The 13,974-nt window shown below is 40.4% G+C and overlaps 1 protein-coding gene across 3 annotated transcripts in view; it reads left to right on the top strand.

Moving 5' to 3' along the window:
- Positions 1–13,974, top strand: part of hivep2a (HIVEP zinc finger 2a) — a 68,623-nt gene that overhangs the window by 1,932 nt on the left and 52,717 nt on the right. The window contains exons 1-2 of one of the 3 annotated variants that reach the window (XM_017492799.3): positions 3,204–4,560; positions 5,006–5,065. The exons of 1 other annotated variant lie outside the window; for it this stretch is intronic. The gene's annotated coding sequence lies outside the window, so the exon portion shown is untranslated. Of the gene's footprint in view, positions 1–3,203; positions 4,561–5,005; positions 5,066–13,974 lie in introns of those variants that run through there. One more of the 3 variants, XM_017492791.3, reaches the window with a different exon arrangement.

Genomic DNA, 13,974 nt, shown 5'->3' with positions numbered 1-13,974 from the left:
GATGCTTGATTGGTATTAATAAAAGCCCCAAATTGTGCCAAGCAAACACTCTGTACACCATTACACCACCACCACCACCCACCTGAACTGGTTCTGCAAGGAGACCATGTCCATGTTTTCATTCAGACCCAACAATCCTCATGTCACAACAGAAATCAAGGTTTATCATTTTTCAGTCTTCTATTTTGAGACAGCATGGTTCGGCTTAAATGGGACATTCTCAAAATCCGAAAAGTGAAGGAACATCTTGTGGATTTTAGCGCTGTATAATGTGTTGGGGATGGGAATTCCCAAAATGTCTCAGTATATCGGAAACCAGTGGACGCTTGATGATGTAATAGCTGTAGTTAATACATGACATTCATTCCATGCCGTTCCAAAGTTCTGAGTGTGTAGATGAGCTCCTTCCCCTTACATTTCCTCAAGTCATCGCTCCCATGCTCACAACAACTACACGTGGGACATCTAGAACTGTTGCATGTAAGAGTGCCACAGGTTCTATTCGCCTGACAATTTAATTCATTCCTGTCTTTGATGTTTGGAGATGAGTGGAGGTTCCTCAGAAAGGGAAGCTATTTCAGGGTTTTCCGAACGCTGGTTGAGTTTTTAGGTATAATCTCAGGCACTCTTTTATTAGTAGGATGATAATTCAGCACCAAAGTAATTCTCACTGTACTAGCAGTGAATTGTTTAGTGGTCAGTACCTCCATTCCCTCTCCAGCTACCTTCGCTAAACAAACTAGTGTTGTGTCTCAAAGAGTATACTTTGCACTATTCTAGACTGCTATTGAGTACTAACACTAACTGGTTTTCCTATTACATTTAGTGTTTTAATTTTTAAAACCTCTCATGTTGCCTTCAATCCTACTAAAAGATCTCTTTCCAGTAGCAGTCTTCTGGATTTTCTATATTAGTAAATATATTTGAATGTCAGAGGTCAGAGTTTTCCATTTGAGATGCAGATCATGACAGCAATCACAATGACAGCAGAACATTTAAAAAAGAATCAGAGCTTGTCAGTGTGGTTAAGTCATGAGTCCAGTATAAACCAGGCTGCTCTGCCTCATATTGTGCGGTATCACACCACCCCAGCATGGATTATTTTCCTATAACAACATGGCCCAGTGTTTTATTCCTTATGAGTCATTCGAAGCTGGATGTGACAGCTGAAATAGGCACACCTTTTCAAACACACCTCCTGACTTTTTGAAAAGGTGTGCCAAGAAAGGCAAGTTCACCCTCCACTAGACTGGTACGTCAGTGCAAAGAATATTGCTTTAGCTTTTAGTCACTTATGTTACTGACATAATGAAATGTTCAAATGTTACAGTAGTCCTATGTTATAAATCTGGAATTCAAAAATGTAGGCTGGTTAAGGCTTGGGGTTGCGAGAAGCGAAAGGAATGTTTGCAGTGCTTGGGATGGACTTTTTTCCCTGCAGGAGGAACCTCATTTATACAGCCTGTACTCATGACCTTATTATTTCAGTCACTACCCACAGCATGTGATCATAGATGAGGACAGGGACATAGATTGATCGGTAAACAGACAACATTGTCTGCAAAAACTGAGCTCCTGCTTCACCACTACAGACCAGTACAGTGACTGTAACACTGCTGATACAGACTAGATTTGGTTTGTCAATGATGTGTGAACTAGGGGCAAGGTTTTTCCCCCTCACCTGAAGGGAGCATCTCACTATTATCTAGGAGAAAACCATGGCCTTGGCCTCGAAGATTTCTGGTTTTCATTACAGCCGCAGTGTGTTGTAGGTTCAGTTTGGATGGTGCCAAAAGAACAACAGAACCTGCACAAGTCCCCATACTGGACAGCTGTCCAATCTTGGCTATGTATTGATATCCTGTCCATTAAAACCACAAGCAGGAGTGGACACAAGACACATGGTTAAAGAGTCTGACAGCAACCTTTTAAACTTATGAGTATGGACAGAACTCTCACTGCACTCATACAGAGACCCAGATACCTTGTACTCCTGCAGTAGGGTCACTGACAAATAAGATTTTGAAACAGTTAGAATGTGGTGTACACATATATTTATATAAAACACGCAGTTATGTGAATTTAGCACTTTTTTGTCAACTTTAATTGTCCATGTTCTTAAAAATGATCATGTGGTGCGACTTTGATTTACTCTCCAAATAATAATAATAGTACTCTCCAAATAATTTCCTAAATAAAGTTCGACATTTTGCACTGCCTCCTGGGTAAATACACTTTACAAACTAGTATCCACTTAAGCAGTATCCACTTTAGCAGACTGGTATCCACTTAAGCATACCATGCCAATGATTAATATTTCAGCCACAGAACTTAATTGTTCCCCCCTTAGTTACTGCCATTACTGGTTACAGCACATGATTGGGGGATCACACTAAATGATCAGAAGAACTCCATGGAACAAACAGAACAAACCTGCACTGAAATCTCCTAGACAAATATTGTATATCAATGCATTACATGGATGGAGGTGTAAAGCAGCAGTGGTAGATTTTGGTGTTGCAGGACAACATTAAGAACGACAAAGCCTCAAACTAAATGAGGTGGAGAAGCTATTACACGTTTGCTATATGCTACTATCAAGTAAAGTTTTAGAGAACCCTGTACTTTTTCTTCATGGTTGTACCAGATGGTATTTTTGTAACATGAACAACAGAACTTTTGTTAGTGAATTATGAAAGAGCTATGAAAGGCAAAATGATTTCAGGGTTGGTCAGTAATACAAAGCACTTTTGAAATTGTGCTTAATATGGTAAAATAACAAAAAAAAAATGAAAAGATTAAGAAGCAATTTCAAGCAAGTGTTCAAAATGGTACTAATGGTTGGACAGTTGCACCACATGATATTTTGAAAAATGACCACTACATAACATGTTATGAAAAATTAAAGTGGGTACATACGTATATATGAGAGGTACTAGATGTTCAACTGGCAAATGTTTCAACTACACTATTGAACAGCACTATACATTTACTGATCTCTGAGGCATTGTTTTAGAGATATTATCGAAAATTAAAGTGCCTGGAGCAACATTGTGACTTATACAATGAAACACTGTCTTGATTTTTTTTTTTTTTTTTTTTTTTTTTTTAAAGCAGGATTGTATATGGTGCCTTTCAATACTTTAAATACTTTATACATTAATCTGGCTATACTCATTTGCCTGAACAAAACACTCCATTAAAACTTTCTCAGTGGCACCTCTTAATGCTCCACTTTTATCAGATGGACAGTAGATGTGAACAAGGTCATTATTCTTGCACTGCATGATTGCATTGTCTCTCCCTGGGATATATAGTCTAGATTGGTGGGGAACTCTGTTGGTTCTCCTATAATAGATAAGTAATATATCATGGCCTCCACAGGTTATGTGAATTGTTCAGCCTCAGTAAAGCCTGTGCAACATAATATGCTTGCAGTGCTGGCATGATCTGCAGCCTAGTAACGCCTCACAAATTTGCATTGTGCCTTGCATTTGCTGCTTGCTATATGTTGCACAAAGCTTTTGTCACTTTTTTAGTTTTCTGTACCCCATTCTCTCCACAGTGACAGTGTAGCAAAACACAACCGAGTGCACCGTGCTGCACCAGTTGTGGTTAATTTTGCTAAATTCTGTGGCAGTTCTTCAGAGTGGGATATGGAAGGTGTATCTTGAGTGGTTTGGTAAACAAGACAGTTCAGAGTAGATCAGTTCGGTGCCACACAGTAGATACCTTTGGATTTATGTTCTGATTGTGGTTTTCCTCATTAGTTTGCCTAAATAGTTTAGGCTGGCAGATATGAACAACAGTAAACAGATCAAATAAAAAAATTATTTCACTATAAAAATGCCTTTACTCATGTCTTTTAGTGCATCTTAAAATAAACAGCTGATCCATCTGACCCATATAGAATGCTATATTTTTATGTAGTCTTTGTTCTGGATTATACAGTATATGGAGGCTGATAGAGGAGCACTCTTATCCAAGGCAGACAAAGAGCGTCTCAAGCACCATTTGTTCTGACACCTTGACAGAATGAATGCTGCCTATGACATCCTTGCTCACCTCGTCTGCACCACAGGAAACACTCGCGGCCTCCCCTTCTTCCTGCTTTGAAAATGAGGTAGTCTTTCTCTCATTACCTGACTCTCTCGCTCCCCCTTCCTTTTTTCACTTTCTGAAGCAGCAACAGGCTGAAACGTACTTCAGTGCTCGATTATTGCCGGCCGCCGCTGCATGTCTGCCTTTTAATGCGATTGGAGCCCCCCATCCCCATCTCCATCTCCATCTCCATCTCCCTGCCCAGCTTTGGCTTAAAGAAAACACAATGATTTTTTTTCCTCCTCTTGTGCTACTTCTTCCTTCAAGCAAGCAAAGAGAGCTAGAGTGACGGACCCAGAAAGGTTGTTAGGGATGGAGGGCTGCATTAAGTAGGTGGGAAATATCTTCGTGCACCGTGCCGGACTGGATTTTGACACGACTGGCTCATCAGCGCTGACTTTTTTTTTGGACATTTCCGGTTCCTTCCTGGAGACCCTTAACAGGAGGATACTGTGTCAGGTGGGCCATCAGGTTTGGGTGCAAGAGAGAATAGTGGCAGGAGAAAGAGAAAGTGGAGGAGGTGGAATGTCACTAATGATCTGGCTGTTGATGTGGAAGTTTGAGAAGTTGGCTGTTTGAGAGGTGGATAGGAGACAGAGGACTGAGTTGAGGACAGTTTTCTCAAGGCTGAGGGTGTTTGTAATTCAGACTGAGAATACTAGTGTTTCTGTACTTTGTGTTAAATCTGTGTTAATACTGTAAAGAGCCAGAACAGAAACCTTTTGATGCCACATACCATAGAGACGATGTGTTGTGTTGTTCATGTGTGTGTATGCATATACGCAATATATACACCTGTGTGTGTGTGTGTGTGTGTGTGTGTGTGTGTGTGTGTGTGTGTGTGTGTGTGCGTGCGTGTGTTTATTTGTTTAACACTCCCTTTCCCAATCTCTCTTGGCAACAGGGTGTGTTAGGAGTGTTTGCCTGGCTAAACTTGCGAGACAACTAAGAGAAGAAGCCAAAGGTAATGTGTGACTTTCATATATAGCGTGAGGTGTTTTTCATCTTCTACCACAATCCATTCGTCATGTCCATATCCCATTGTGTTCCCTGTCCCATCACGCAAAGATATTGTCGCGTTAGAGCTAGCTAGTTAGTGCTGACGCTTCTGAAATAACAGCTGATGTGAGTAAAGTTTTGTAAACTTACACAGTGTCCTATGACACACCACCTCATCTTTGTTGAATTGGAGTTTCTGCGAATAGAAACCCATAATTCATATCGTTTAGTTGGCGTAATAATTCTTAGGAATGATTTATACCATGAATAACACTGAGCTAAGGAAGCACTTCCTGCTAGTGAAATAGTGACCTTTTGGATGAACTGTGTAGTAAGCTCTGCGATTTTACCCAGAAAAGAGAACGAGGCCAGAGAATTAAAGCAGAACACGCTTTCCTACATTATGTATAAGAAGTGTGCAGCTTTGAATACACTAATCTGGATAGATTTAGTTGCCTTTTTAGCACATGTAAACTAATGCAGGTGACTAGCATGGTTTTAGATGCTGTGGTGTGTGACACTTTTGTCTTTCTGTCAGTGACTGTAATTTTTTGAGTGCTGCGGAGAAGCGCGTCATCACAGCCTGAGCCACGGCTTTTTGAATAAGGGCTGCAGTGTGGCCACATACAGAAATAGGCATGCAAATTACTGATAGTTATCAGGGCCTTAGGTTAAGAGTGGCGCCGCTTACACAGCTGCAAGCGACTCATCACTGCGTGGAAACCAGATACAGATGAAATGCATTTTACAGTTTTATGTGTGTGAGAGAGAGAGAGCGGGCAGGTTGTTGTGTCGCTGTGATATATATATATATATATATATATATATATATATATATATATATATATATATATATATATATATATATATATATATATATATATATGGTAGCGTGTCTGATCGTGTGAGCTAAACAAATTACATGCATGTGACAGTAGCAGAGGTGCATGCGTGACTAGCGTTGGTCCCGGCCACAAGAAATGCTGACAATTACACCAAATGCATAAAGGTGTAGTAACAAACCACTGAGCTTTTTCCAATTTGCTTTCGCATTTATTCACTAAAGCACAAGCAAGCATATCTCACTGAATCTTAGCATTGCTCAACAAAATAAATATGGAAGCTTACATTTTTGTATTTCTTCACAAGTGGACAAATCTATTACATTTATTAGCAGGCCCCCTGGGCAAGTAAAAACTTTGCTGTGTTGCCCAGTCCTGTGTTTTGGTTTGAGAAAAATTGGTAGTTAATGTAACATCATAATGTTTGACAAGGAAGTTAGTTAATTTAGTGGATTAATACGGTTTAAAGGTAATGAGCAGTCTTTATTTTGCTCATTTTTTCATGATCGTGTCTCAGCTGATGTGTGTGTAGTGCAGCAGGTGTCAGGATTCGAAAGTTCGGATAGTTACATCATTGAGGAGCGCCACACCGCCATGAAGTACGTAACGTTTAAATATACATGCAAATTAAATGAAAACTTTTGTATTGGGAAGGTCAATAAGTATAAGTGTACTTTTCTTCTTAAAGTCACTTAAAAAAAAAAAACGGGAAATACTAATTGCCTGAACATGAAGTATGCTTGTCCTGGGCTGCCAGGCTAGTGATCTGTCCATCCCTTTCTTTCTTCTGGACATGGTGCTGCTTTCTGCTGATTGGTTTGCGATGCACACCGGCCCTGCTGTTTTCATAAAAGGCAGTCGAGGCTACCCGTGGCCTCCCTTGTGCTTCTCTGTGTGTGTGTGTGTGTGTGTGTGTGTGTGTGTGTGTGTGTGTGTGTGTATGTGTGCCCGCTAATACCTATGGAAAATCACTTCTGTGCTTATAGTTCAGTGACCGGTTGATGCAGACAGATTTATGTTGCATGCCATACATAAAATGTGTGACACTTATGATATGCAGGAATTGGGCATTCAAATGAAAAAATGTATATTTAAGAAAAAGCCTGTGATAAAATTAATTAATGCCGGTGTTTGTTCTGAAAATATGATTCCATGTCAGAATGCGTACTTTGAGGTTATTTTTATTTGAAAATTAATCTCCAAGGTCAAGGGCAGATCCATATTGCCAATTCCATGACGTTGGTTTGAACCACACCTAAGTCATTAGCACAGATGTTAGCAATCTAACTGTCAGCTAACAGCTAAGCGGCACATCGTTAGCTTTCTAACAGACTGTGAGATTATTGACAAACTCTGACTCAAGTAACCCGTGTAAGCCTTCGTACAGTGTTTTAATTGTTTCTCAGTTTGTACACAGATGATGAATATCAGCATTAAAATGTTTTTTTAAGCGGCTAATTACAGGCCGAGCAGAGCCGATTGAAGATGGAGAAATGCGCAGGAGAAACATTTAAAGTGTGTACGCATGATTGAACGAGTTGTTGGTCATTGTTACGTTCTTTACAATCCTTCTCACGGTCTCTCTTGGCATTGGAAATGCAAGTGGTGAAATTGAAACCAGTAGCAGTGAGAGCTCGACTCAGAGTTTGTAAAACGATGCAGACAAACACACATGTACTGTAAATATTCATTACGGCTAAAAGTCACTTGTGCCAGCATTAAAGGACTACTTTACTCGAGAATTCTAACTCCAAGTGAACACCAAGTTAGCAGTCTATCACTTTTCATTCTTCAGAGCTTAGCACCTCAGAAATACTGGACACGGAGGTGTTCATCAGCGGTACAGGTGATGCGTCACATTTGCATTGGTGTGAGTGTGTATGTGAATGGGTGATTGAGAAACAGTGTAAAGCGCTTTATAGACCATTTCTAATGTAAAGTGCTATTGTTATAAACTGGTTCTAGTTATTAATATAAATATCTTCTGTAATGCTTTGGAGGTTGTGATAATGTGAAAGAGGATGGCACGGTGGGGAACTGGATAATATGAGCTGAGCACTGAACTCAGGGTTACTTCTCTTCTCTGTTCGGGTTTCTTCCAGAAAACATGCTGGTACATGGATTTGCTACTCTAAATTGCCTTGAAGAGTGAACGAGTGTTTGATTTTGTGTGTGTGTGTGTGTGGGGGGGGGGGGGGGGGGGGGGGTGCCTCGTGATGGATTAGCTTCCCCAGCCAGTGTTCGGAGAATGGTTATGTTTTTGTCTGGGTTTGTATGTTGATATTTATTGCACCTTGCGCTCAGGCTTTATTCCACCTGGGGGTGAAAGGTCAGAATTGGCAACAGTAACTCCCTGGGAGTTAAAGAGTGCATGTGTGCAGTATGTTTATGTATATCAAGGTTGTCACGATTCCACAAACGTATCTTACGATACTATGCCAGCTGAAGTATTACGATACCATGCAATATTGTGTTAATTCATAATTCAAATCTACAAAATGAACTGAATTTACAGAGATACATCGATATGAATGAAAACAGACTGAATTTTCCTCTGAATCCTTTATTATTGAGAATGAATAACTGGCTGTTGGAAAAACTCAACAACAATCATACAATTGGCAAGAGAACTAATTCAGTGTGCCACCTATTTCATCTATTGTTTCTTAGAGCTCAGAGATCATGAGATCAGAGAACTAAGAATGAACACATCATTAAGAATAAATAACTGAATTTGGAAACAAACTCCAATAAAAATCATAAAATTGGGAACATTAGCTCGTGTACTAGCAAACACGGCTAATTTTAGTATTTTCACATAGCGTTTAGCATAACATTAGCTCGTTTACTAGCAAACAGCAAATCTTTAAAGATTAGGGTGAAGAATTTAGGTTAAATGAAGTGTCACTAACCTTTGTGTATTCTGCAAAAGCAGTGAGATTTGTCACTTTTTAGCAAAAGTAGTATTTAATAAAATAGTAGAAAATAGTATAATATATTTCTATGTGTACACATTTCTTTTTAAAAAGTCCCAAAACAGCCCCAACGTTTGATATCGTGGGTATATCCGATAGAGTTGAAACTTTTCATCTTGAAGATTCAAGTGCCTTTTAGCCCTTTGGAAAGAAGATAAAAAGATGAATTTGGCTTTAAAAAAAATTCAGGAAAACATTTCATGCATGGTGAAAGATTCATTAACTTTCTTTCCATTAGCATGTTGAGTTGATGGTCACCTTTAACCCCGGGGCAGCAGTAGATGGCCATCTGAACTGCTGCAGGGATTCCAGACTTTCTTATTGATGTGTGCTGTTGGTCACTTCCTGTCTTTGGTGCGGCTGCTCCGGCAGATACAATGTACAAAACATGACTAAAATAGCAAGGCATACTCTGTTTCTATGGGAACCATCTCTGAAACTGTGCTTTGTCCTTGATGGAATCAGGTGGAGTGAAAAGCTGCACTAGTAGAGCTAAGCTAAGAGAGAGGAAAAGGAGAAAGAGGATGAGAGACATAGCTGTGTGAGTGGATGAATAAAAATTGTGGTCTGACAATGCTGGGTAAGAGTGAGCGATCATGTGACCATTAGTGCTGGGTATACAGGTGAAGTCCCCCAGCCATTGGAGGTGATCTCTCTCTCCCTCTCTCTCTCCCCATGTCTTTTCAAGTAATTCATCCATACTGATTCACTATGGATAGAATTTTTTATCACTGCCTTGACTTATGTGTATATAAAACTCCTTCAGTTGAAGCAAATAGGAAATTCGATGTGGTTCGTTCAACAAACCGGCGTTCATGCTGACTGGCACATGTGGCAGCACCAGACAAAAAAAATCCGCTGCTAAATTTACCCTCACTTGTCTCCGGCTAAACAACAGCAGTTGAGTGTTTGCAGGTGTTTGCTAGGCAATGGAACACGACCCACACGCAAATGACATGCTTTCCAAACATGACTAACACACATGCACGTATGCACCAAGCAACCATGTGTGTACTGTAATTAAATCGCAATCCTAAATATCGCTTTAGTATATTGAAATGGGTTAGGGGACCATGTTTAAATAAATAAATAAATAAATAAATAAATAAAAAGTCACTAGAGCTTGTGACAAGTGTATGCATGTAATCGTATGGACTCAGGGGAAGGTTTGTGCTGGAGGTTTAATGAACCAGGATTAACAAATCCAAAACAGTGTCATAAATCATGCAGGGAGGCAGGGAGAACCCAGGTATTCATCAAACAAAGTGTAAAACTTACAGGGAAGTCACGATTGGAGCAAAGGTCATACACAGGAATATAGCAATAGAGATGGAGAAATGTCAGATATCTTTTGGGAATTTGGGATATCAGACGGCTCAGAATTTACTCAATGAAAATATTGGCAAGACTTTGCAGCGAGTTAATGCATGAATGATTTCGACTTGGAACCACCGATCCACCCCTGTGACACGGTCTGCTCGTGGGTCTGGAAGAGTGCCAGTCCGCATGTTTTGGGTGAACGCCGGCAATAAGCGAATCATTCAGAATGTTGCCTGCGACCCGTGATTCTTGCCATTGCTGGACAATAAAAGACTTCCCAAAATCCACTCTGCAAGTGTGGACAGGATTGTTCGATAAGAGCATCGCACATACACCCGCAGTCCAGTCTAGAGTTTTCCCAGTAAGTATTGATAGCACCAGTCTTATTTTGTTGAGATCCCTGGGATGCCCAGATGGAGTGCTTGCAAACAGGGTTAAACACTGCATTAAAAGAAGCAAGGTCATAACCAGGGACAGCAAACATAAAACAATGGTTAGAACATACTAGAAGTATTGGCGAGATCTCCTAGTAATTTTGTGTAGGAAGGTGTCCTTATATAGTCCATAAACAGGAAGTGACAGGGGAACAGGAACTGTGTGCATTAGAGAGCTCTCTGTTGGCGTGGGGGTGTCATGGCACACTCCACTGTCTGTCAATCTCTAAAAATGGGTTAAAAGACTTTCTCTCTTTTTCTTCTCTCTCTCTCTCTCTCTCTCTCTCTCTCTTGCTCTCTCTCTCACTCTCTCTTTCCACTTTTCTGCCAATACTGGCTTCCTGATAACAGCTTCATTTGAATGTGAATAGCAAGGCTCTGTGAGCTGCTGCTGCTTCCTGTTGGGCAGGGGCTGTGGTGGGTGGCATGTGTCTATAGTCAAAACACATGGAAAGCAGTGAGGCAAGGTGAGGCGACACGGGCTGAACAGGAACCCACCCTGCCTTTTTTCTCCTATGGACTGAGCGGCTTTCGCTTCCTCTTCTCTGTACCATGCAAATGACTCGCACACTTTTGCACTGCAGACTAGGACACTTCCTGTTGAGAGGCATTTGGAATGTGCACGAGTGCATTTTTGTGTGCAGGAAAAGAAATTGGTACTGAAAGCGAGCAGTTCTGGAGAGACAATCCACAATTCTTCGTATGGGTTTCCTCTCCATTGTCATCCAATCCACAGTTTTAGACGAGGGGTGGTCATCTTACGTACTTCAGCCTGCTTTGATTTCATCACGTTGTATTCACATGCAGTTTGTTATTGAAATAAAAAAGCTTGAAATGAAAGCATGAAGACTTTTATTGGATTACGAAATTGTTTTTTAAAAACTTTTTATAGAGGTGAAGTATCTCTGAGTAGGAGTCACACTGTTGCTCCTAATGTTGTCTAAAATGGAAATCCAACCTAGAAAATGTTGTCTAAAATGGAACTCTAATGGGCAGTGGTAGCTCAGTGGTTAATACGTTGGACTACTGATCAAAGGGTCATGAGTTCAAATCACAGCACTGCCAAACTGCCACTGTTGGGCCCTTGAGCAACGCCCTCAACTGCTCAGTTCTATAGATTAGATAAATGTAAGTCTTTCTGGATAACGGTGTCTGCCAAATGCCATAAATTTAACCATATGCCATGTTATGAACTAGGAACGAGCATCATTGTGATGTTGTTTTTACCCCTTTGTGGCAGTGAATTGTGTGGAAAAATGGGTGACACTCGGGTAGCAAAGCAGAGTACGCATCTTCTTTACCCAGCATTTTCACCCATACTTCCTGTCGTTACCTCACGCTCTTTTTTCCTATTTTCCATTCAGTGGTAGAACAGATGGTGACTTGAGCTTTGGAGAGTTGGTGGCAACAGTTGCTTGGCGAGTAGATGGTGTTATAGTTGAGTCGAGAAGCAGCCGCAGCGACCGGATGAATGAAGAAGCCGCTTCTTCTCTCCATCACAGACAGTTCTGAAGAATGCAGAACATTTTGACATTTTGTTTAATGCACTATACTGCATATAATGCTTTTGAAATAATATATGGTGTTTGCAAATGCAGCTGAACTGAGTAAAGATTTTAGTGCTTGTTCAGGTTTCATAGCCATATTCATGTCTCTAACATCCACATCTAAGATTTATTCGTTTAACCACTGCAGTCACCTACTGTATATCGACAGTTGCAGAAAAGGCTTGTAGTGAAGCACATAGAGGAGTCGGGCCACCCGTTTGCCCTCCACTGAAAGGGCTGTGTGAGTTGAGTATCTGTGATTCCTGCTTCTGCCTGGGCGGCCCACGTCATTAACTGGAGAGTGCTGTCATTAGTGGCGTTCACACTGTTCCTCAGCAGCTGTCCTTAATGCTAAGCAGGGAAAGAAGCAGAAAGTCTAATGACTTTGTAGCTGGGTGATGTGCTTCGGTTGATACAATCATTAGGTCAGCATTAACTGTACAATTCAGAGAACATATACATGATACAGCCAAAAGTACGTGCATCCCTGACCATCATAACAATATGTGGGCCTATTCCACGAAGTCTGAAGCACACAGTTGTACAGAATGTCTCTGTATGCTGTAGCATTACAGTTTCCCTTCATGTGAACTACAAGAGGCCTGTTCAAACCTGTTCCAGCATGACAATGCCCCTGTGTACAAAGCGAGCTCCATGAACACAAGGTATGTTAAGGTTGTTTTATGATGGAGTGTTTTGTGATGGACTGGTGTCCCATCTAGAGTGTATTCCTGCCTCATGCCCAGTGCCCAGTGTTCCTGCTATAGACCTCGGATCTGGATGAACAGATGTATGATGATTTAGTTCATACGTCTTTTCTGTTGCTCGTCCTGACCTGGACCAGTGATTTTGATTTTATTTAAAAAATGCTTACTTTTGAGGTCACATGTTTTCTTCGCTTACATTACTTACTATGTTGCTCTGAACATTCATGATGAAATAGCATGTAGAATTTAGCATTTTAAAATGGCAAAGTCTTGCACGTCCTTGCCCTGAGGTGTTACGAGCTACTTATAATTAATTGCATGAAACAGAAAGCCAATTATACTCAGTTGTTCCTCTCTATGATCCAGAGACACAAGAAAAGGAAAGTCTTCTTTGGAGTACTCGGTAGCCTTGTAGGGAATGTTTTTTATTAAAAGTATCATTCCCACACAGACTGTGGTGAATAATGACCTGCCTAATCTTTGCCCTGCTCCAATTTACCATTTGGATTAATGGTAGGTGAGGTTTAATTATGGCACACATATTATATTAAACCTCATTGTTCTTTCTGAACATGAAGTACTAGGAGTAGGTGAGGAATACAGGAGCTTAAAGGCCCTTTGTATAAAAAGAAAAAAAAAACTAGCACAGTTTTTTTTTTTTCATGGTATCTGAATGGTGAAGGTTTTTTTTTTGCTGCCTAAAGACAAGAATTATTGTATGCACAGGTTTAATAAGAGCAGCCTGCTAATCACAAGCATGACCTGAGATTGTCGTGTAGCTAGGGGATTCAAAAGCAGTGTATTCTATTGTCATGTTTAACATAGGAGTGGTCTTGTTTTATCTTGTGTGATCTAGGTGATCAAGCATTTTCAAACTTTAGTTAGTTGGTTGTAGTATGAGACGGTGAGAGAGAGAGAAAAAGAAAATGTGAGAGAGAAAGAGGGGGAAAAAAACCTAATAAATGTGCATAAGGAAGTCTTATTGTGTGGCAAACATCAAGCCACAATCAACCATTTTAATCTTGAAAGGAAAAGGACAAGAGGTGTAA

The sequence above is a fragment of the Ictalurus punctatus genome, chromosome 2, assembly GCF_001660625.3.
Source record: "Ictalurus punctatus breed USDA103 chromosome 2, Coco_2.0, whole genome shotgun sequence".
Lineage (NCBI taxonomy): Eukaryota > Metazoa > Chordata > Actinopteri > Siluriformes > Ictaluridae > Ictalurus > Ictalurus punctatus.
Note: the sequence above shows the minus strand (reverse complement) of the source record. Positions and strands in the feature narration are given on the sequence as shown.